Source organism: Sorex fumeus, unplaced genomic scaffold (genome assembly GCF_029834395.1).
Source record: "Sorex fumeus unplaced genomic scaffold, SorFum_2.1 ptg000001l, whole genome shotgun sequence".
NCBI lineage: Eukaryota > Metazoa > Chordata > Mammalia > Eulipotyphla > Soricidae > Sorex > Sorex fumeus.
Window position 1 is genome coordinate 5,810,705 of NW_026606058.1, and position 21,308 is coordinate 5,832,012.

Genomic DNA, 21,308 nt, shown 5'->3' on the forward strand with positions numbered 1-21,308 from the left:
TCATTTCCACCTTGAAGAAAATAACTGCTGGCCCGAGTTTTATTCTTGGTACTGCATAGTCCCCTCAATATGGTGGGTGCAGCCCTTGGGGCACCCAGTACCACCAGCATGGCCCATTACCCCAGGTCCCAAGCATCCTCACAGCCTCAGGCCCAGATGTCTGAGAAACACCAGACTTCCTGGGCAACATGGGGGGGGGGGGGCGTGTCCTGACCCAAACTTCCCCCAAAGTAAGTACTGGATTCTGTTCTTTCTAAAGCTGAATGACCTAATGGACTAGTGTCCTCTCTGGTTAGTGAAGGTGTGTTCAGATTCTCATTGAACTGGAAATTCATTTCCGCCCTCCCCTCCATGAAGCACCTCTGTCTTTTTTTTTTTTTATTATTAGTGAGACACCATGAGGTACAGTTGCAGACTTACAAATTTTTGTGCTTGGGTTTCAATTATACAATGATCAAATACCCATCCCTCCACCAGTGCCCATTTCCCACCAGCACGGATCCCAGTATCCCTCCCACCACCCATCGCCCCCATCCCACCCTGCCTCTGTGGCAGGGCATTCCCTTTTGTTCTCTCTCTCTCTTATTGGGTGTTGTAGTTTGCAAAAGAGGCAATGGGTGACAATCGTGTTTGGTCTATAGTCTACTTTCAGCAGAAGCACCTCTGTCTTTAGGGCATCGGGGAACAGTCCCTTGTGCCTCTCGGGGGCTGGTGGACCCTGTCTCAGTCTCCTGGAACTAACATTTACATTGCTTCTCCTTCTGTCTCCTAGAAATAAAATGCTTCCCTCTACCCCCAGATTAAGAGCTGGGTTCCCTAAACACGGGCAGAGGTAGAAGCCAGGGAAACCCTCCATCCTTGAGCTACTCTGCGGGTGGTAGAAGAGTAGTAGACACATTTGAGCAAGGGCTGGCCTTTGCTGACACTGCTAGCATTCCACTTCAGGCGCACCCCAGCTGATGTCATGCAGGTAGAAACTGGGCCAGAATCACCAACCCTGTGTGTGCAGTTCCTGTGCATGCATGACCCAAGGAGCTGCAGTGGCTGGAAAGGGATTGGGCGTTGGTCCAGTTTCCGACACAGACAGATGGTGGCTCTGGTGAACAAACCATGACCCCCTCCCTGACAGCCCGAGACCCTGAGGGGACAGGTTGAACCCTGTTCCTCCCACTTTCCCCTGGCGAGTGGCGAGGCACAGAATTGCTGGGAGAGATGTAGGATGTGCCATGAGACATGGAGTCCCCCTCCACAGCTTCAGGCCTGAGGCTCGGGAGCTCCAGGCAAACAACCCTACCAAGATGAAAAATGGAAGCTGGTGACCCCTGTCTGTTCCCGCCATGCCCTGGGCTCCCTCAGCCATCTCACCGCACTTCTGTGGGGTCTACACCCAGTTCTCCATCTGCTCTACCACCTGAACACACTGAACCCACAGAGAGATTCCCCTCAGCTCACACTGTACCCACAGAGAAACCCTCTAGGCTAACTCTACTCACAAAGAGATTTCTCTTGGCCAACACTGTACCCACCTAGAGCCCTTCTCAGCTAACACTGTGTCCACAGAGGAACCCCTTTTCCTATGCCACATGCCTCCTCTGCCCAAGTCCTCTCATTCCCTGGTTGGGGTTCCCTGCACCAGGAGAGTCAAACCCAGTGTGAAGCAGCTGGTTACGGGCTTGGAAGCTTCCTGGCCTCCCTCGGAGGCACGGAGAGGGGGCTGGGTGCTGAGGTGTGTTCCCCTCTCCTGCAGCCCCCCAAGCCCGAGGGCCCACTCCTTGGGTTGGAAAGCTGCCATGCCTCCAGGTGGCCAGCGGGGGTGTGGGCATTTCACAAATAAGGAAAGCCAGGATAAGAAAGAGGCAATGTTTGCACCTACAAAACGTGTTTGCAATAATCCAGATTAGATTGCTCCCAAGCCATTGTTTCATCCACGACAGCTCTCCTCCTTCTGTTTTTTCTTTTTTCTTTTTTTTTTTTTTTAAGAAATCAAAGGCCACAGTTGTTCACCTTCCCTTTGAAGTTTTGTGTCTATTTGCTTCTTTGAGTGAGACAGCTTGAGAAGCATATGGTTTTGCTTTTCATGTCAGAGTTTTCTCCTCAAAGCCACAGATTCGTCAGAAACAAATGTCAGTGGAATAAAAACCTACACCACGAAGACTGACTGCATGGAAAGTATGTATTCACACGTGAAGGCAAGTCACAGAGGCCGTGTCAGGAATTACGGACTACCAGCCAGATGCCTGCACGGCCGTAGGTGGTGAATACTGGGTGGACGCCAATTGTTTCTGGAAATTTCAACATCAGGTCTTCTCGGAGAATGGAGTTTTCGTGGTGGTATAATCTGAAAAACATTTGACTTACCCGTGGCCTACATATTGTTATTGCTTTTCTTATATTTTAAAAACACTTGGGGGACAAAACCCAGACATTCTTCATTTATGCAGAACAGAGTGGAGAGAAGCTGGACGAGTCCAAAGACAGATTCCATGATGCCCCAGGTCAGGGCACAGGCCAGCACAAAGCAGGGGGAGGCGGAATGTCCCTCCCTGCCAGGGTCTTGCAAATTTGAACTCTGGATTTTGAGTCCCCATGGAAGATGTCTCCTTGACTCATGAAACAGGACATGAAAAAGACATCAAGCAGGTTCCTGTATAGGTTTTTGCTTAAGACTCAGCCCAGAGGAGGGGCAGCTTAGTATTATCCCTCTCCTGATGACCTGCTGGGGAGATGCCACTGCCACTCCCTTCAGTCGGATCATTTGAGAGCTCGGCCAAGCCTACAGGGCCCCCTTGCCCCCATATCCTTTGGCAGAACTCTGGTCCCTTCTGGAACAACAATCTCACTGAGCTTTATTTTCGCATCAGGCAAATAGTTGATCTTTCTGTTGAACTGAAATTGGCCTCCCTGAAGTCTTCCCTAGATTCTAGTCCCTTCCTAGGGAATCCTGCAGCCTAAGCTTAGCCTTCATGTGTATGACTAGACTTGAAATATATGAGAACCAATGTGCGGTGCAGCACTTAGTACAATAGCCAGGGTATGGAAACAATCCAAGTGTCCAGCAATGAATGAATAAATCAGAGCGTTGTGTCAAAGATACATATTGGGGGACTGAAGTGATAGCACAGTGGGGAGGGTATCTGCCTTGCACTCAGCCCACCCAGGTTTGATCCCCAGTATACCCTATGTTTGGCATATCAAATATGTCACGGGTAGCTTGCCAGGCTTTTCCATGCGGGCGAGATACTCTTGGTAGCTTGCTGGGTTCTCTGAGAGGGGCGGAGGAATCAAACCTGGGTCGGCCGACTTGGCCTCGTGTGAGGCAAACACCCTACCCGCTATCTATTGCTCCAGCCATATGTAGAGAGAAAACAGCCAGTATTTGTCCTTTTCCTTATGACTAACTGTTCTTAAGATGATACCCTCTATTTCCTATAATTTATAAATGGGCTGGAATGATAGCAGAGCGGATAGGCCCTTTGCCTTGCACGCAGCCAACATGGCCAACCCGAGTTTGATTCCTCCACCCCTCTCGGAGAGCCCAGCAAGCTACCGAGAGTATCTCACCCACATGGCAAAGTCTGGCAAGCTACCTGTGACATATTCGATATGCCAGACACAGTAACAGTTGTCACAATGGAGACGTTACTGGGCCTGCTCGAGCAAATCGATGAACAACGGGAGGACAGTGATAGTGAATATATAAATATATAGAATAAAATATGTAATTATAAATATATAATAATTATAATATAATAACTATAACATATATATACTCTATTTCTTCTATAATCCCAAGCACTGCCAAGATTAATTCCTGAGTGCATAGCCAGGAGTAACCCCTATGCATCTCTGGGTGTGATCCAAAAAGCTAAAAAAAAAAAAAGGATACATAATGGAATAGCATGCAGCTATAAGAACAGATGAAATCATATAATCCACTGAAACATGGATGGAAATAGAGGGTATCATCTTAAGAGCAGTTAGACATAAGGAGAAGGACAAATACTGTTTTCTCTCTACATACGGGCTGGAGCGATAGCACAGTGGGTAGGGTGTTTGCCTTGCACGAGGCCAACCTGGCCGACCCAGGTTCTATTCCTCTGCCCCTCTTGGAGAGCCCGTCAAGCTACCGAGAGTACCTCACCTGCACGGCAAAGCCTGGCAAGCTCCCCGTGACGTATTCGATATGCCAAACACAGTAACAAGTGTCACAGTGGAGACATTACTGGGCCCGCTCGAACAAATTGATGAACAACGGGAGGACAGTGACAGTGACAGCGATCTAAACATATATATGTGTGATATAGAGAAATAAAACTACAGAATAGACAGCCCAGAGCAATGGCAAACCCTTGGTATTGGGATACAGAACCAAATACCAAACAGAGGAAGAAGACACAGGAAAGTCAGGGAGGGTTGTGGGCACTTGTGGTGGTAGATATACTAGTTTTGAATATCAATACTGTAAGCTTGAACATTACTGCTTTACATAAAACTATATTAAATACAAATGATTTCTTAAAATACATGGGACAATTTTGAAAATAAAACATCTAAATTCCTTTATCTTGTCAGTGGTTCTACTTAATTTACAGGCTGGAGATTCCACGAAACCTCTGTTCATCTTCTCATAAAAATACACACCCATGAGTCTGTGTCCACTGCTGCCCTTTCTGGTCCACACCCATGAATGTGTGTTCACTTCCCACTTTCTAAGTGTGTCTGCGGATCCCTAGGAAGGGATCTTGCAAGGTGGGACGCTCTGGGTCTCCTGCTGTGGCCCTGGAGGTGGCCACCTGGGTGATAGGGACCCTGAGAAAAACAGTGGAGAAGACTGAGTGCAGGCTGTCCCCCAGGGAGGGACCCCAGCATGCAGCCTTGGTGTCTCTTCATGGCATTGCCTGAACCTGCACTGCGTTACTGGTTGGCAGGCTGGCATCGGACAGAAGCAGTTATCTTCTTCCTAATGCACTCGCCTCCCTGACTGCTGCGTCCCCTCCCCCACGCCTAGCTCTTCCTCCCTGGTCCACTAAACAAGCTCTTTTCATAAAGTTGCTGCTCCTTGGTCCTTAATTAGCTGCTCCATCATCTGATTCTTACTGTTCACTGAGCTCAGGCAGGAGAGAAGTTACCCTCCTCCCTCCCCCACTGCAATTAGCTCGTTTTACAAGTATCAAGTCATTTCGTTGTGTTTTATACCTTTTTTTCTTTAACAAAATACTGAGGAGAGAAAAAGAGAGAGAGAGACAGACAGACAGCGTGTATATTCACGTGTGTGTGTGTGTGTGTGTGTGTGTGTGTGTGTGTGCGCGCGCGCACCGTGGAAGGTTGGGGGGACTGTAATTTGACAGCCAAGCACTTGTTTTGCATGTGTAAACGCTGGCACTGCAATAAACGGACAAACACAAAACCCTCAAAATACTGTGGCCACTGTACCATGAAATATTCTGGGTTTGGGAGAAGGAGGAAGGCAGAGATGGGGGCGGGGGTGGAGATAGAGCAACAGAGAGAGACAGAGAGAGAAGAGAGAGAGGAGAGAGAGGCTGTAGAAGATAGACAGAGAGGAAGGAGAGGGAGGGGAGGAGAGAGAGGCCTGAAATCTGGGATGAGCTGATTCGGCAGCCAGCAGGGTGGGCGGGCAGTCGGGGTGAATGGGCAGCAGGGGTGGCAGGAGTGAGTTGGGGCGGAGGGGCAGTTCACTCTGGTCCTTGTGGCTCTGGCTTATGCGGCTGCCCCTTTCCTAGACTGACCACGTTTGTGGGTTTCCCCAGGGCCATGCTGGAGCATCTCTGAGTCTCTGGTACCCACAGAGGTGCTAGGTTTCTTGGGAAATGTGCTTACTTATGGCACTGTGACCCAGCCGGAGAGCCAGCACCCCCCGCTGTAAGAGACCTGCCTTCTTCCTGTGGTGCCTGGCTGCCCCTCAAGGATACAAACCATATTGATGGTTACCTGTGGTGATTTTCTATTCCTTTGAATTTAGTTTTTGGAGACAGAGCTCCTAAGTAGTGCCCAGGAAGCCTCTGGGACCCATCCAGAAATTCTTCACCCATGGGGGAAGTGGTTCAATGTCAGGGTTCTGTGTTTCCGGGGATGATTCGGCCATCCCAGCACAGCTCCAGGGCCAACAGGGCATTTCCCAGAAATGCTCAGGGAACTGTGTGGAGCCAAGGAACCAGCTGGGGTATAACCCATCTGCTGCAGGCAAGGCAAGTGCCTTAACTCCCGTAGACTCTCTCTGATCCTTGATTTTAAACATAATAGCTGCTTATTTGTTTTGTCGGGGTTTTGTTTATTTTGGGGGCCATACTGGGCAGTGCTCAGGGCTAACGCCTAGCTCTGTGTTCAAAATTACTCCTGGTGGTCCTGGGGGTCCATATGAGCTGTTAGGAATTGAACTCGAATAGACTGTGTTCAAGGCAAATGCCCTACCCATTGTATTATCTCGCAAGGCCCAAACAGGTGTTTGAAAGTTCTACCTATTTCTACCTTGTGTTCTGGTGTTCTATAAGTCACTCCAGTGCAATCTCTTCAGACAATGGCTTCCTGCCTTAGCCCCCCATGCAGACCAGAGGGGGACGCTATCCCAGCTCCAGCAACACCTGGGCACCATATCCTCTGGCCTGCATCATCCCCTGTGGCTGTGATCTGAGAAGTCACTGAGAGCAGGGACTCAGGGATGCTCACCTTGGCCTCCTGAAGCCGGCTGCACAGTATTTGGTCAGGTGATTTTCAAGCTATGCCCAAATGGTGCCCAGAGAAACCAGGAAGGAGCCTGTGGGACTGTGAGTGTGACACCACCCCTCACCCCATCCTTCCTCCTTAAGAGGAACCCCTCGGCTTACCTTTGTTGAAGATTGAGCTTCCACATAGTATTTCTTTTTGGGTCACACCCAGTGGTACTCAGGTGGTACTCAACTCTGTGCTCAAGGATCACTTCTGGTGATGCTCAAGGGAGTGTATGGGTTGCCAGGGATCAAAATCTGGTCAGTCACATGCAAGGCAAATTCCCTATTCTCTGTCTGATGGCTCCAGCCCTCAAGATTTCACTTCCAACAGGGGGTTCTTTGCTTTGAAAACAGAAAAGAGGCTTGAGAACGGTCAGTGTCATCTGCTTCCTCGGGTTTTGTGTATTTCCCACATACTCACGGCAATGAAAAAAGTTCTGCATCTGAGTATCAATCTCTTTCTTTTCCCCCATCTACTACCAACATGTGTGCCCCCTCCCCCAGTTCTTCCCAGTCAGAAAAGAACCTGGCACATGTCGTTGAGTGAAAGTCCTCTATTCAAGGAACTTCATTAGTGACGAGCAAGAGAAACAGGAAAGTTTTATGGCCAACTCACTCCAACTTTGGTCTTTTATGTGGGGACCATATCCACAAGCATTTCCACGTAATTGTTCTAGGTGGCACCGAGAAGTATTTTGGAATTTGAGAGTGACATTGGAAAATGAATATCTATACCCAGAGTTTTAAGTCCCAAAGGCAAAGCCCCACAGTCAAATTTCCAGTGAGTGAAAGGAACAGGGCTCTGGAACCATACGTCCCATCTGGGGTCTCCAGTGCTCACTTTATCACTGTTTTTTCAGACACATTCTTATTTGGAGGTGGGGTGGGCTATACCTTCTGTGTAAGGCTTACGCCTGGCTCTGTGCTCAGGGATCATTTCTGGTAGTGCTTGGGGACCACACACAGTGCCCAGGAAGGAATCTGAGTGAGCTGAATGCAAAGCAAGCAAGCACCTAAACCCCAGTGCGAGCCCGCTGCTCCTTCAGACACAGTCTTCACCTCTGTATCTTGGGTTTTGTCTCCAAGAGTTCTTTATTCCGATGACCAAATAAGACAAAACATGCTCAATATCTCTGGAAGCTATAAAAATTTACTTTAACATTTTGGTTGTGACCGCAGTCAATGATTAATCCAAACCAGAAGAAGGGGAACCAGTCCATCTTCCCAGGAGAGGAAACCTTCTTCCAGAGAGCCAAGGCCTCAAGGGTTTCGGGAATCTATACCGCCTTATGGTTCTGGTCTCTTCCAAGCCTGAATACAAGCAGGGTTTCCTACTTCTAACCCCAAGCCTGTAGTCTGGTACCAGATCTCAGGACACTGAGCATGCTGAAAGAGAAGAGCTGTCAAAGCAAACGCAGACTGGGTTGTCCTGGTTCCTGCACTAGCCTGCCATGGACTGTCCTCTATGACTCCTGACTGACAAATGCAGATAATAGAGTGACCTAGGGATTCCTTGGATGATTCCGAGGTTGGCACTGGGGTCCAACCTCGGTCATGCCCATAGCTGGGGCCCTTAAAGGCTAAGGTCACTGGAACACCCTCTTGTCCAACATCAGCCCCTAGTTGTCCATCATGAGAAAGGGAGAAACGGGATGGTGGACGAGCTAAAACTCATCAAGTACCCCAAACTTTAGAAGCTGAAGCCAACACGCCAAGGAAGCATGGCCCAAAGCAGTGCCATGGCCAGTGAAAATGGAGGCTAGGTCTTCTCCTGCCAAGTCCAAGCCTTCCCTGCATCCCTGATCTTCACCCTTCAGAGGCTGCATCCCTATTCTTCCTGCTCAGTCTCCCTATTCCTGCCGTCCCGCTCTCACTCCTTCTTCTGTCTGTATTGACTTAAATTGTTTTTTCTCAAGTTGCCAAAATGTGAACAGTTATATAAAAAGAGCTATCAACTGGTCAGTCATCAAACCCCGAAACATAAGTAAATGTTCAATGTACAGATTAAAGATCATCAAAACACACCATGGAGTTCAAAGTCTCCTTACTGTGATGCGATGGAGGTGGCTTAGCTGAGTCAATTGCCTCATAAAATGACAGCTATGGCTCAGTTGCTTTGCTGGATGCCGTGTACTGATGACATAAAACAAAACCTTGGGGTGGCGATCCCACACGGGCTGGCTTTGATGCAGAACAAACACATTATTTCCATATTGCATCTGCCTCTGTTCATTATTTGTCTTTTTTCGCCCAGGAAAGGGCTGTGACTTCCTGCCCGGTGCCAAGAGCAGCCTTGAAATAAAGTCCTCAGTTAGAAGGTCTCTTTGGAAGAATATGCTTGTACTTTTGATCACTTGATCACTTGACTTCCCGTTAATCGTTGATTTGCTCGAGCGGGCACCAGTAACATCTCCATTTGTCCCTGTCGCGTGCTAGTGTAGCCCAATGGCATCTGTTCGCTCTAGGAACATGAAGAGCCTCAAACCGATCATTCATGATCTTGATGAAGAAGTCTGACCATCTGGTAGGTGGGCAGCCACGTGGTCTTTTGACATCCCATAGAATCCAGCGCTCTAGTCCAGCGGTCGTCTCTAAATCTCATTACGTGACCAGCCCATCTGATTTTTGACACCTTGGCAAACGAGACAGTGTCCCTGATTCTTGATTGTCGACGGAGGCCAGAACTCCAGATTCTTTCTCTCATTTGAGTGAAACACGATATTACAAGCATAGCTCTTTCAATTCCTCTTTGGGAGACCTGAATGGCGTTCTCATCTTGTTTGCGTAGGGCCCAGGTCTCTGAGGCATATGTTAATGCAGGAAGAACAGTGGAATCAAAGAGATGTGCCCGGAGCCGGAGGTTCTTCGTCCTCTTAGCTATTTCTTCGACGTTCTTGAAGGCGTTCCAAGCCGCTCTCTTCCTCCTGTGCAGCTCGGGTGCCAGGTCATTTGTCATGTCATTTGTCATGTTGACTTCTCGACCTAGGTACACATAGCTGTTGCATTCGGAGATGGTCATTCCGTTGAGAGCGAATGTACTTTTACTTATTAAAAAAATGAGAGCAACAAATTAAAAGACTCTTTATGCAAAGGTTGTGGATTTCCTGGAATATATCGGTTCTAGGGCTAATTTGTTGTTCCTGGGACTTTTGAAGGAAAAGAATTAAGTGCCATCTGTGGGTGAGGTGGCAGATGGGATTTCCTCCACACTGCCCTCTTGTGGCAGACTCCTTCACCACACTCTTGACAGGGTCCCCCCACCACTCTTAGATTCCTAAGGAGGGTCCCTCTCCTCTGCCTTAGACCACCAGCAGAGTATGTTCGAATTGCTGGGAAGAGGGTTTGGGGCAACATGATAGAAGAGGGGTTAAGTCTGAGTTCTCTCTTTCACCTGATCGCCCTCTCTTGTTTTTTGCTCTGCTCCTTAGGATAAAGGTAAAGGTAAAGGCCCTCCCGTTGATCGTCGATTTGCTTGAGCGGGCCCAGTAACGTCTCCATTGGAGACTTTGTTGTTACTGTGTTTGGCATATCGAATACTCTCGGTAGCTTGCCGGGGTCTCCGAGAGGGGCAGAGGAATCCAACTCGGGTACCATGGTTATTTTTGAAAAGTAGCATGAAGTCTCCAACTGTCGAAGAATCTCAGATCCTGGGAGAGGTGGGGATGTGGATCCGTTTGGAAGAGGTAATTCTGAGCATGAAAAGAAAGGACTCCAGGGGCAAGTAGCAGGTGGCTCCTGGCTCCCTCTGCTCTCCCTCGGGACCCTTTTTCTGCCCCTCCCACCTTCAGAGATGCCAGAGAAGAAGGTGGGTTTGGACTAGAAGGATGCTGTAAGAATTCTGGATTCTCCAACTCCCATCTGCCTCCATTAGAGCACTGGTCCAGGAGACAGTTATCACCCACCAGGGACTGGAATCTGTCCTCTTAACTACAAGAACAGTGTCAGACCCCTGCACAGAACAGTGCCAGTTCAAATGGACTTGGGAATCTCACAGACCAGCTGGTAATTTTTTGTTCTGATGCTTCATAATTGAGGTATCACTCCCCCTCCCTCCCTCCCTCCCTCCCTCCCTCCCTCCCTCCCTCCCTCCCTCCCTTCCTCTGTTCTTTCCTTCCTTCCTCCCTTCCTTCCTCCCTCCCTCTCCCTCCTTCTCTCCTTCCTTCCTTCCCTCCTTCTCTCCTTCCTCCCTCCCTCCCTCCCTTCCTCTGTTCTTTCCTTCCTCCCTTCCTTCCTCCCTCCCTCTCTCCCTCCTTCTCTCCTTCCTCCCTCCCTCCCTCCCTTCCTCTGTTCTTTCCTTCCTCCCTTCCTTCCTCCCTCCCTCTCTCCCTCCTTCTCTCCTTCCTCCCTTCCTTCCTCCCTCCCTCTCTCCCTCCTTCTCTCCTTCCTCCCTTCCTTCCTCCCTCCCTCTCTCCCTTCTCTCCTTCCTTCCTTCCTTCCTTCCTTCCTTCCTTCCTTCCTTCCTTCCTCCCTCCCTCCCTCCCTCCCTCCCTTCCCCTCCCTCCCTTACTTCCTCCTTTCCTTACTTCCTTTCTCTCTTCCTCCCTCCCACTCTCCCTCCCTCCCTCCTTCCTCCTTTTTCTTTCTGCCTGTAAGCCTCAGCTCATTCATCTGTAGACCTGAAAAGATTGTGCCTTTTGCTCAGACTTGTGATGAGGGCGTGATAGAATCACATCTTCAGGGTGCCCTTGGCTGCTTGCTAGTGGGTTGAAACCTCCCAGAAATACCCCGGCTCTACAGGGTGAAGCAAGGTCAGCTCTGACCACACTGGAAGTGCTTTAACTTCACCCTTACTCCCCTTGCTCAGAGTCCCTGAAGATATTGCCCCCAACAAAACAAGCCTGGGTTTGTATTACCATGGTCCTTTTTTCCCCCCCAAAGGATTTTGCTGTGCCGAGTCCTGTGAGAGCTGCCTGTTTGGCCCTTCTTGGTTGTGCGTCTCACACCATCCTGGAATTGTGGTGGCGCCGGCAGCTATTCTGAAGGCTCCCTTCTCCTCCCACTAGTTCAGACTGCAGCTCAGATGTGGGAGAGAGCCAGGCACTCTCTGTCCTTGTCTCAGCCACAACTTCTAAGACTGGTGCTTTCATGTTGCAGACACCCTCAGATCCAAAATAGTCCCTGCCTGGAAGTGGTGACCAGACGGGCTTGACTGGAGGAGGGCTAAGTGTGGGACACCCGCCTGCAGTCAGGCTCGAGGGGGTTGGGGTCAGGTTGGGTGATAGGTCTGAAGGCAAGACAGCTCTGGCAAGGCAGCCAGGTTGACCCCCTCACCCCCAAGGGGAAGGTCTGCTGGAGAAGAGACTGTGTCCCCTGGGGCAGCGACCTTCAACTTCCTGTTATGATTGGGGAAGGGAACTCACTTCCACCTGCTGAGTTCTCTCCTGTGTCCTTCTGGGTTGGAATAAGGCCATAAATATTAGAATGCCTAAGATGTGCCACACATGGTTCAAGGCAATATAAGTGTGGACGAAACTCCCCAGTGTCATGGGGTTTACGGTAATAAAAGAAAGGCAATAATAAACTTGCATTGCTTTTTGCAGTTTGCAAAGCACTATTCTATATACCTACTGTAACCAGAAAGCCCTGTACTCAGCATTAACACCTTCTTTTTTTAAAAAAATTATTGAACCACCATGAGATAGTTACAAAGCTTTCATGTTTGAGTTTCACTCATACAATGTTCGAACACCCATCCCTCCACCAGTGCACATTTTCCACCACCAATGTCCCCAGTATACCCCCCCAGCCCAGCCCTCCCCCTGCCTTTATGGCAGACATTTCCCCCATACTCTCTCTCTACTTTGGGGAATTACGGTTTGCAATACAGATACTGAGAGGCTATCATGTTTGGTCCTTATCTACTTTCAGCACACATCTCCCATCCCAAATGATCCCTCCAACCATCACTGACTTAAGTTATTCCTTCTTGATTCCAGCTGCCTTCTTCCTCAGCTCGTGAGACAGACTTCCAACCATGGAGCAATATTCCTAGCCCTTGTCTCTATTGTCCTTGGGTGTCAGTCTCATGTTATGTTATTTTAAAAGGTAAAGGTAAAGGCCCTCCCGTTGTTCATCGATTTGCTCGAGCGGGCCCAGTAACGTCTCCATTGGAGACTTTGTTGTTACTGTGTTTGGCATATCGAATACGTCACGGGGAGCTTTATATTCCACAAATGAGTGCAGTCATTCTATATCTGTCCCTCTCTTTCTGACTCATTTCACTTAACATGATACTCTCCATGACCATCCACTTTTAAGCAAACTTCATGACTTCATCTTTCCTAACAGCTGCATAGTATTCCATTGTGTAGATGTATCAAAGTTTCTTTAACCAGTCGTCTGTTCTTGGGCACTTGGGTTGTTTCAAGATTCTGTCTATTGTGAACAGTGCTACAATGAACATACAGGTGTAGATGTCATTTCTACTGTACTTTTGTGTTAACACATTCCGTGTATGATAAGCAAGTCATAACCTATTCTTATGTCTTCCTATGCAATCCTCTAAGTTAGACACACTCCTTTTAAAAGAAATTTACTACTTTTATTTTAAATTTTTAGTGAAATGGGCTGGAGCGATAGCACAGCGGGTAGGGCGTTTGCCTTACAAGCGGCCAACATGGCCGACCCGAGTTCGATTCCTCCGCCCCTCTCGGAGAGCCCGGCAAGCTACCGAGAGTATTCGATATGCCAGACACAGTAACAACAAAGTCTCCAATGGAGACGTTACTGGGCCCGCTCGAGCAAATCGATGATCAACGGGAGGGCCTTTACTTTTACCTTTAGTGAAATAATATTAGTCTGTAGCATGTAGGTATATGAATACATCGTTAAAAACCATCATCTAGAATCGGAGCGATAGTACAACACGTAGGGTGTTTGCCTTGCATATACTGATGAGTTTCCAATCCCTGGTACCCCATATGGTCCCCTAGACCACTGGGAGTTATTCCTGAATGCAGATTCAGGAATAAGCCCTGAACACTGCTGGATGTGACCCCCAAACAAAACAAAGAAAACTAACACCTATATTGTTATAGATGATCATAATAATTTGTAAAATATCATTTGATTTAAACAAGCAAACAAACACTATCCTCCTTTGTTCATCGATCTGCTCGAGCGGGTCCAGTAACATCCCATTTTGAGACTTGTTGTTACTGTGCGTGTGGGCGATATACTCTCTGTAACTTGCCGGGCTCTCTGAGAGGGACGGAGGAATCAAACCCAGCTTGGCTGGGCTGGCTGTGTGCAAGGCAAATGCCCTACCAGGGCTGGAGCAATAGCATAGCCGGTAGGGCCTTTGCCTTGTACGTGGTTGATGCAGGTTCGATTCCTCTGCCCCTCTCGGAGAGCCTGGCAATCTACTGAGAGTATTCTGCCCGCATAGCAAAGCCTGGCAAGGTACCCATGACATTAGATTTAAAAATGATTAAAATTACATTTTTTGTATTGTTATATCTGATCGATGAACAACGGGAGGACAGTGATGGTGACAGTTACATCTGATGATCTGAGTGCCACCAAAATTCTAGTTTCTCTTCATCACCAAAGTGACTCTTTCACCTAACTCTCCCCCTCATCCCCACAACTGTCTAATCTGGTAAATTTTGTTCTCAGATTTAAGATCTGGTGAGTAGAGGGTACAGAGCAACAGTACAGGGTGGTTCAGACACTTGCTTTCCGTGTAGCTGACCCTAGTTTGGTCCCACAGGGACTGTTAAAAGTAACCCCTGAGCACAGAGCCAGGATAAACCTTGAGTATTGCCTCCCCCACCCACCCACATCTAAGAATTCTTAAAAAAACAAACAGATAAGTGAGAACACAGGATGATATCCCTTATCCTTGGTTTATAGAATATTGGATGAGAACATATATTCTAATAAAGAGGGGGTGACTAGGTCATCCTTGACCCCCAGTGTTTATAAAGGAGAAGGACAGAGAAGAAAAGAAATCAAAGGGGGAAAGAAGAAGAGAATGGGAAGTAAGGGGTAAACAGGAGTTGGGGCTTCAGTAACACTGGCGTCTGGGTGAGTGGGACGGCCATATATGCAACGCACAGGCCCAACAACACTGACAACGTGAGATCTAAGCTGAAGCCAGAGGAACTCTATAATGTGCCCGACAAGGTGGCAGGCAGGAGATGGGGCAGGCGTTGAAGGTGGGGATGAAATATGGGGACACTGTTGGAGGGAAGTTGACACTGGTGATGGGACTGGTGTTTATTTGAACCTAAAACTCAACTATCAATAACTTTGTGGGGATATGGTGCCATCCAGAAGGCCAACCTGTACCTGCGGAGCGAGTGCATCAGCAGCCTGATGGTGACTTCAGACTTCCTGATGCTCCAAATTGCTGCTGTGCCTCTGGCTGAACCCCAACATCTTGGGGCCAAGCTTACCAAGAAGTTAAACAGCTAAAAGTTAGGGATGTGGGAGTCACGCCCACAAACCACCTCCAGCTCTGCTATTTAAGTTCATTTCTTGGCCTTGCTTCAGAGACCCATAAACAAATCTCAAAAGAGATAAAAAGCAGGCCACTTAAGTGCATTAATGGCCATGATTCAGACTCACAAATGAATCTTAGAGGATAGCATCACACAGCCACAGAGATGTCTCCCCACCCCGCGCCAGGCTGATTTCACCAGGGCACCTTGGAGGGGGGGAGGTGTGTCCCTCCACCTGCCCCATATGAACCTGGCAGCTGCAAACCTCCAGAATCCAGTTGCTGCCATGGTCACAACTGATCTTCATAGGCTAGTCCCAATCTCCCAGGCATGGGAATGAATCTGCTGAAAAACCTGGGTATGTGGCACCAGTGACTAAAAACTCCAGGCTTCATGGAGTCAGGGATGGGCGACTTCCTGTCATCTCCCAGCCCTTCGGGTTTCCTGGCAGTCATGTTCAAGAACTGCCTCTGAACGTCACTTAAGCTCTTTAACATATATGATTCAGAGACTCACAAATGAATTGAGGAAGAGCGCAGCATGCCACAGATATGCCTCCGGAGCCCGAATATTTAAAAATTTTAGAATTCCAGGAGCATGTGGACACTTTTGTAGTCACATGACACCTCATACTATTCATGGCAAGCAATACAAAATAATTTCACTTAATCACTAAATCACTTAACTTCCCGTTAGTCGTCGATTTGCTCGAGCGGGTGCCAGTAACGTCTCAATTTGTCCCTGTCGCGTGCTAGTGTAGCCCAATGGCATCTGTTCGCTCCGGGAACATGAAGGGCCTCAAACCGATCATTTATGATCTTGACGAAGAAGTCTGACCATCTGGTAGGTGGGCGGCCACCCGGTCTTTTGACATCCCGTGGAATCCAATCAGTAACAGCTCTAGTCCAACGGTTGTCTTTAAATCTCATTACGTGACCAGCCCATCTGATTTTTGACACCTTGGCAAATGAGACAGCGTCCCTGATTCTTGATCGTCGACGGATGTCAGAACTCCGGATTCTTTCTCTCATTTGAGTGAAACGTGATATTCCAAGCATAGCTCTTTCTATTCTTCTTTGGGAGACCTGAATAGCGTTCTCATCCTGTTTGCATAGGGCCCAGGTCTCTGAGGCATATGTTAATGCAGGAAGAACAGTGTAATCAAAGAGATGTGCCCGGAGCCGGAGGTTCTTCGTCCTCTTAGCTATTTCTTCGATGTTCTTGAAGGCGTTCCAAGCCGCTCTCTTCCTCCTGCGCAGCTCGGGTGCCAGGTCATTTGTCATGTTGACCTCTCGACCTAGGTACACATAGCTGTTGCATTCGGAGATGGTCGTTCCATTGAGAGTGACTCCATTGAGGTCGTTCCAGTAACTACAACTGGTCTCATTCACCTGACAAAATAATTTAGTTAGCATATATCTAAGGGGCAGCCTGGGGTGGTGGTGGGAAGATTCAAAGTAATGGTGGTGGGATTGGCGCTGAAATATTGAATGTAAACAATTGTTGCGAACAACTTTATGGAAAATTTATTTTTTTTATTTAAAAAAGGTAATGCAGAATTCATGACTGCTTCAATCAGCTTAATCAGTGGCTGAATAAATAGCCACATTTTTCTACATTTTAAAAAAACTTTGTAAATCACAGTTAAATATAAAAATGTAAAATATAAACTAAGAAACATTTTAAAAACATTTTTATTGAGGTACTGGGATTTACAATACTGTTAAATATTTCTTTCATTCATGCATTATTCTAACACCACACCCATTTCCCTCTACGACGTCCCTGGGACCCCTCCCATCCTCCCATCCCAATATAAACTCAGTTCCATAAACAAAATTCCAAGCGTTCTTGTTTCGTTTCGATTTTCGTCAAGTATCAGGTGTGCTGGCAGATATTTTCTTGTCTTTATGTGCTGCATTATGCTCACCCTCAAAAGTGCAGTTTCCACAAACACAGGGAACGCCTCACAGATTTGCATCCCCTCCTTGCCAGGGCCGTGCTCATCTCTGCATCTTCCCGACTTAACAGAGTGATGCTGCCAAGACCCAGCATAGCACCCCTATTCCCCACCCCCACTTTACTGACAAGGAGACATGCACTTAGAAGGAGACTTGACTGTAGCTGTGTGACATCCACACCACCCTGACACAGCCAAGCAAGACCTGAACCCAGGGGTGGCTGCCAATCAGCATCGGGCAAGATCTTTGCCACGATGCGCAGAACTAGGGGTACCCTGGACAGATGCAGACCTGGGAGGCACGGACAGTGGCAGGGGCCCGCTGTGTTCTGGGAATGGTGAGACATCGAAGGTTGAGGCTGACGTGGTCAATGTTTGGCAGCCCCTTGGAAGCACCTCCTCCTTCCAAGCACCCTCCCGATCTAACACCGATTTGCTTCTTACAGGCAGGGAGAGGCCACCTCCTCTGCATTCCTGCAGCGCCGGCCCACATGCCTGCTCCTGACTTATCTCCCCTGGGAATAGGCCAGTCTCGCCCATCAGTGCCAGTTCTGCTTGAGCCCTGATGGCTCCACCAGGTGATTGCAGAGCAAGGCTAAAAGAAAGCCTTAAGTGCAAGCTCTTTCTCGTTGCAGGGAGGGGTAGGGGCTGCTTCACTAAGGGAACGGCTTTCTCATCTCCTAGCCCCGGAAACTGTTCCTAAGGCCTGGCACTCTGTAGATATCAGTGGCTTCTGAGTTTTGTCTGAAGACATTTTTGAAGACGATGGGCCTTTTGCTGCTGCTGTGCCTGACCCAGATACCTGCCGTGAGCAGACTCAGAGGGAAGGAAGCGAACAGGGGGTCTGAGCATCCTGAATCTTTTCTACCCAGGTGCAGAAGAGACAGAGGCTTGAAGACAATGTTCAGGAGGGCCTGGAGGGAGGAGAATTCATCTGCAAGGTGGGAACCAAGGCAGTGCCAATGGCTGTGACTCTAAGGTTGTTCCTCCCCTGGGAAGCTACTGCGGCCCCAGAAGAACAGCTAGTGACAGCACCAGCCTCCTGCCTGGTGTTCAGGGTCCCTGAAATGCTGCCCTGGCAGCATCCCTGGACCATAAAGTGTGACTGCAGAAACAGCCCTCCTCCCCCAGACCTCCCTCTGCAAGCGAACATTCTCCCTCGCCACAGCCTTCTCTTTGCCAAAGCCAAATAGCCCAACAAACACATAGAGTTTTAGTTGATGAATTCTTCTCTAAGTCTCTGTTTGCTCCTATACCCAATAAAAGTCTATTTTTGTCTACAATTTTTCCTTCGGTTCAATCCTCATTTAACTGGTGTCCTGAAGGCTAAATAAGGCAAACGAGTTCTTTTTCTTGGGGTATGCTGGGGGAGTGTGTGTACCTGTATTGGGTGTGCTGGACTCCAGAACATTCCTGAACATTCTAGAACAGGATTTTTAAAAGAAGGAAATAAAGCAATGCTTTCAAACACGATTAACTTTTCCGGTTGTTACAGTCCATACCACACTGTAGAGTGTGGGAACATGTAATGGTGAGGTGTCTGATACAAGGCCCCACTCCCTGGACCTGAGTTTCAGGTGCTCCTCCTTACTAGCCATGTAACTTAACCTCTTGGTAGTCTTCCTTTTCCTTTCTTTCTTTTTAGACCACACCTGGCAGAACTTAGGGGCTACTCCTGGCTTGCAGTCAGAGATCACTCCTGAGTACGCTCAGGAGACCATATTCAGTACCAGGCATAGAACCCAGGTCAGCTGCATGCAAGGCAAATGTCCTACCCACTGTTCTATTGACCTGGCCCCTAGTCTGATTTTATTTATAAAGCATGCATCACCACCGTGACAGATGATGCCCACGTCATAGGCTTGTTGTGAGGATTAAATGAGTTGATGTATCCCTGTGTTGAGTGTAGGGTTTGGCATTGGAGATCCAATGGATAGCTACTCAGCCTGACTGTTTAGGAATTGGGATTTGTCAGGGGACAAAGCAGACTCATCTCAGCCCTGACAGCTCACAGGGGTTGAGGTGGTAAACTCTGAACTGAGAAAGCAGAGTGTAGAACAAACAGAGTGCTGTATGCTGTGGAGAAAGACAAGGCAGAGAAGCTGGGAGAGCGTTCTGGCTGGGGATAAAGTCAGAAAGGACGGTTAGGGAGACCCATCTCACAACACCAGTGGGAAGAATGCAGGGAAAGGGAAGCGTGGGTTTGGTGGGATGCTTGGGAACTGTGTTCAGGAGGATAGAAATAGTAAGCACAAAGCTTTGGAGGCAGCAGCCCATCCTGTGTTCTAAATGGTCAGGGATTCTGACTGCCTGCCTGACCCCCTGCTCATAACTGTCCGTGGAGGCTGAGCCTTTGTCTCTGGCCTGGCTTCAGAAAAGACACAGGCAAGAGCCAAGGTTGGAGAGTTGTGCCCTCCATATCTTCTTCTTGGGGGTGAGCTCTCTAAGGACAGTGACCCTGTCCCAGGCCAGGGGCTCCCTCAATGCCATCTGTCACTGATGGTGGTTTGCACAGATACAGCGAGGGTCTCTGCTCCTGTACCACAGGCTGGAAGAGGGAGGGAGGAACATAGACTGGCCCAAAATAAGAAAGAAGCTTTTTGTAGGGTTCAGTATGGTGGGTGATTCCAGGCCAACAACCTGGAGCTCTAAAGTGAATTTTGTCCCCAACTTAAAAATGGGCAGTTGGTTTCACTGCAAGCTCCACTCCTATTCTGATGTGCATCCAAGCATCATGGAGAGTGTCTGGTACGTGCCAGAACTGCTATTTCAGCGGGCAACAATTTGTGTGCCCACCAGGAAACCAGGTTTGGTGTGAAAATAGCTACTTCTCCTGGCATCCTGTCCTCTAGCTGGGACCCAGCAGTAGCTGACTTCCATCCGTGCTTTTTCTTGTGGAGAAAACAAGATCTGCCTAGAAAGTGGAGAGGAAGGGGTGGGGCTGGTGTGGAGGAACAACTGCCAAGACTGCAAGCTATTTGCAGACACAGGGCTGAGGGTCAGGCTTCCGTGGAAAATGAGAAGGGGAATAGCCAACCCCGTGGGGTTATTGTCGGGATTATAGACCAGGTCCTAGTGCAAGCTCCCCCATATTGGGGGTACTGGGAAAAAATCAGTTCCTTTCCTTCTCCATTCTGGACGCTGGAACACAGTGCTCCATCAACTCAGGAGGGTGGTGGAGAGGGAATCTGCTGGGTGAGATGTAAGTTCTGGGGGACACACCCCCAGCAGGAACTGGGCTGCTGGGCCTCACTGGGAGGACGGGAGCAGGTGTAAGCCTCAGTGCTCCCTGGACTGCATTCATGAGGGGGTTCGCCTCCAGGATGGGTCGTGCAGTGAAATAAGACACAGCATCACCTGCGCTGGCCAGGGAGAGAAATCGTAGACCACAGCTGGCAAAAGGAGGGTGTAAGGGCCTCTTGTGACTCTCCAACCTCTCGGCTCTAGTCTTGCTTTACAACGAGAGCATACGAGATGCAGTTTTGATGACACGGGTCAGAATCTCACTGCAGAGAGCGAAAGGAAGAAAGTATTTGTCCCACAATCTTCAGATCCCGAAGAACTAAACCCTATGGAAAGCATGGGTGTGGCTGGAACGAGAGGCTTGAAATGCCTCCTGACCGTCTCCCTCTTGGCCGCTTATTCCCACCTGGCTCACTGCACCTGCAGTGTGGCCTTCTGCAGACAGGACTGGCAGTTACTTTTCCCACAGGAAGGAGTTTGACCTTGACTTTCACCAAGGGAAAAAAAGTTCTTTGGTTCACCTTGAGTCAGGACCCATCTTTAGGTTAGTTATCTCTGCCCAGCAAAATAGGGCGCAATCATGCAAGACTCAGGACACTCTTATGTGGAGGTCTGCAAGGCTGAGAACCTTGGAAATACACAATTCTATGGGTGTCTGTGACTCATGGCTCATGAGTCATCCTGGAAACTAAAGGCTGTGCAGGCACTGGTGGTCCCTTGAGAAGTTCGTGTTATCCTCTTGGTTCTTCAGAAGGGTGCAGTCCTCAAGCTTTGATGGGCAGAGAACGAGTCAGGGCCACGGGCTTCCTGTAGCAGAAAGGGGCAAGGGGCTCTGAATGAACACAGGCAGCATCATGAGGGGCACGCTGGCACCTGCTTTCACCCCTTTTGTGTTCTCTACCCCAAGGCTCTGTCTCTCTGGGTTGTTCTTGCATA

At 48.7% G+C, this 21,308-nt stretch overlaps 1 pseudogene; it reads left to right on the plus strand.

Moving 5' to 3' along the window:
* The first annotated feature begins 10,339 nt into the window (after positions 1 to 10,339).
* Positions 10,340 to 21,308, plus strand: part of LOC130024736 (small ubiquitin-related modifier 2-like) — a 51,668-nt pseudogene continuing 40,699 nt past the window's right edge.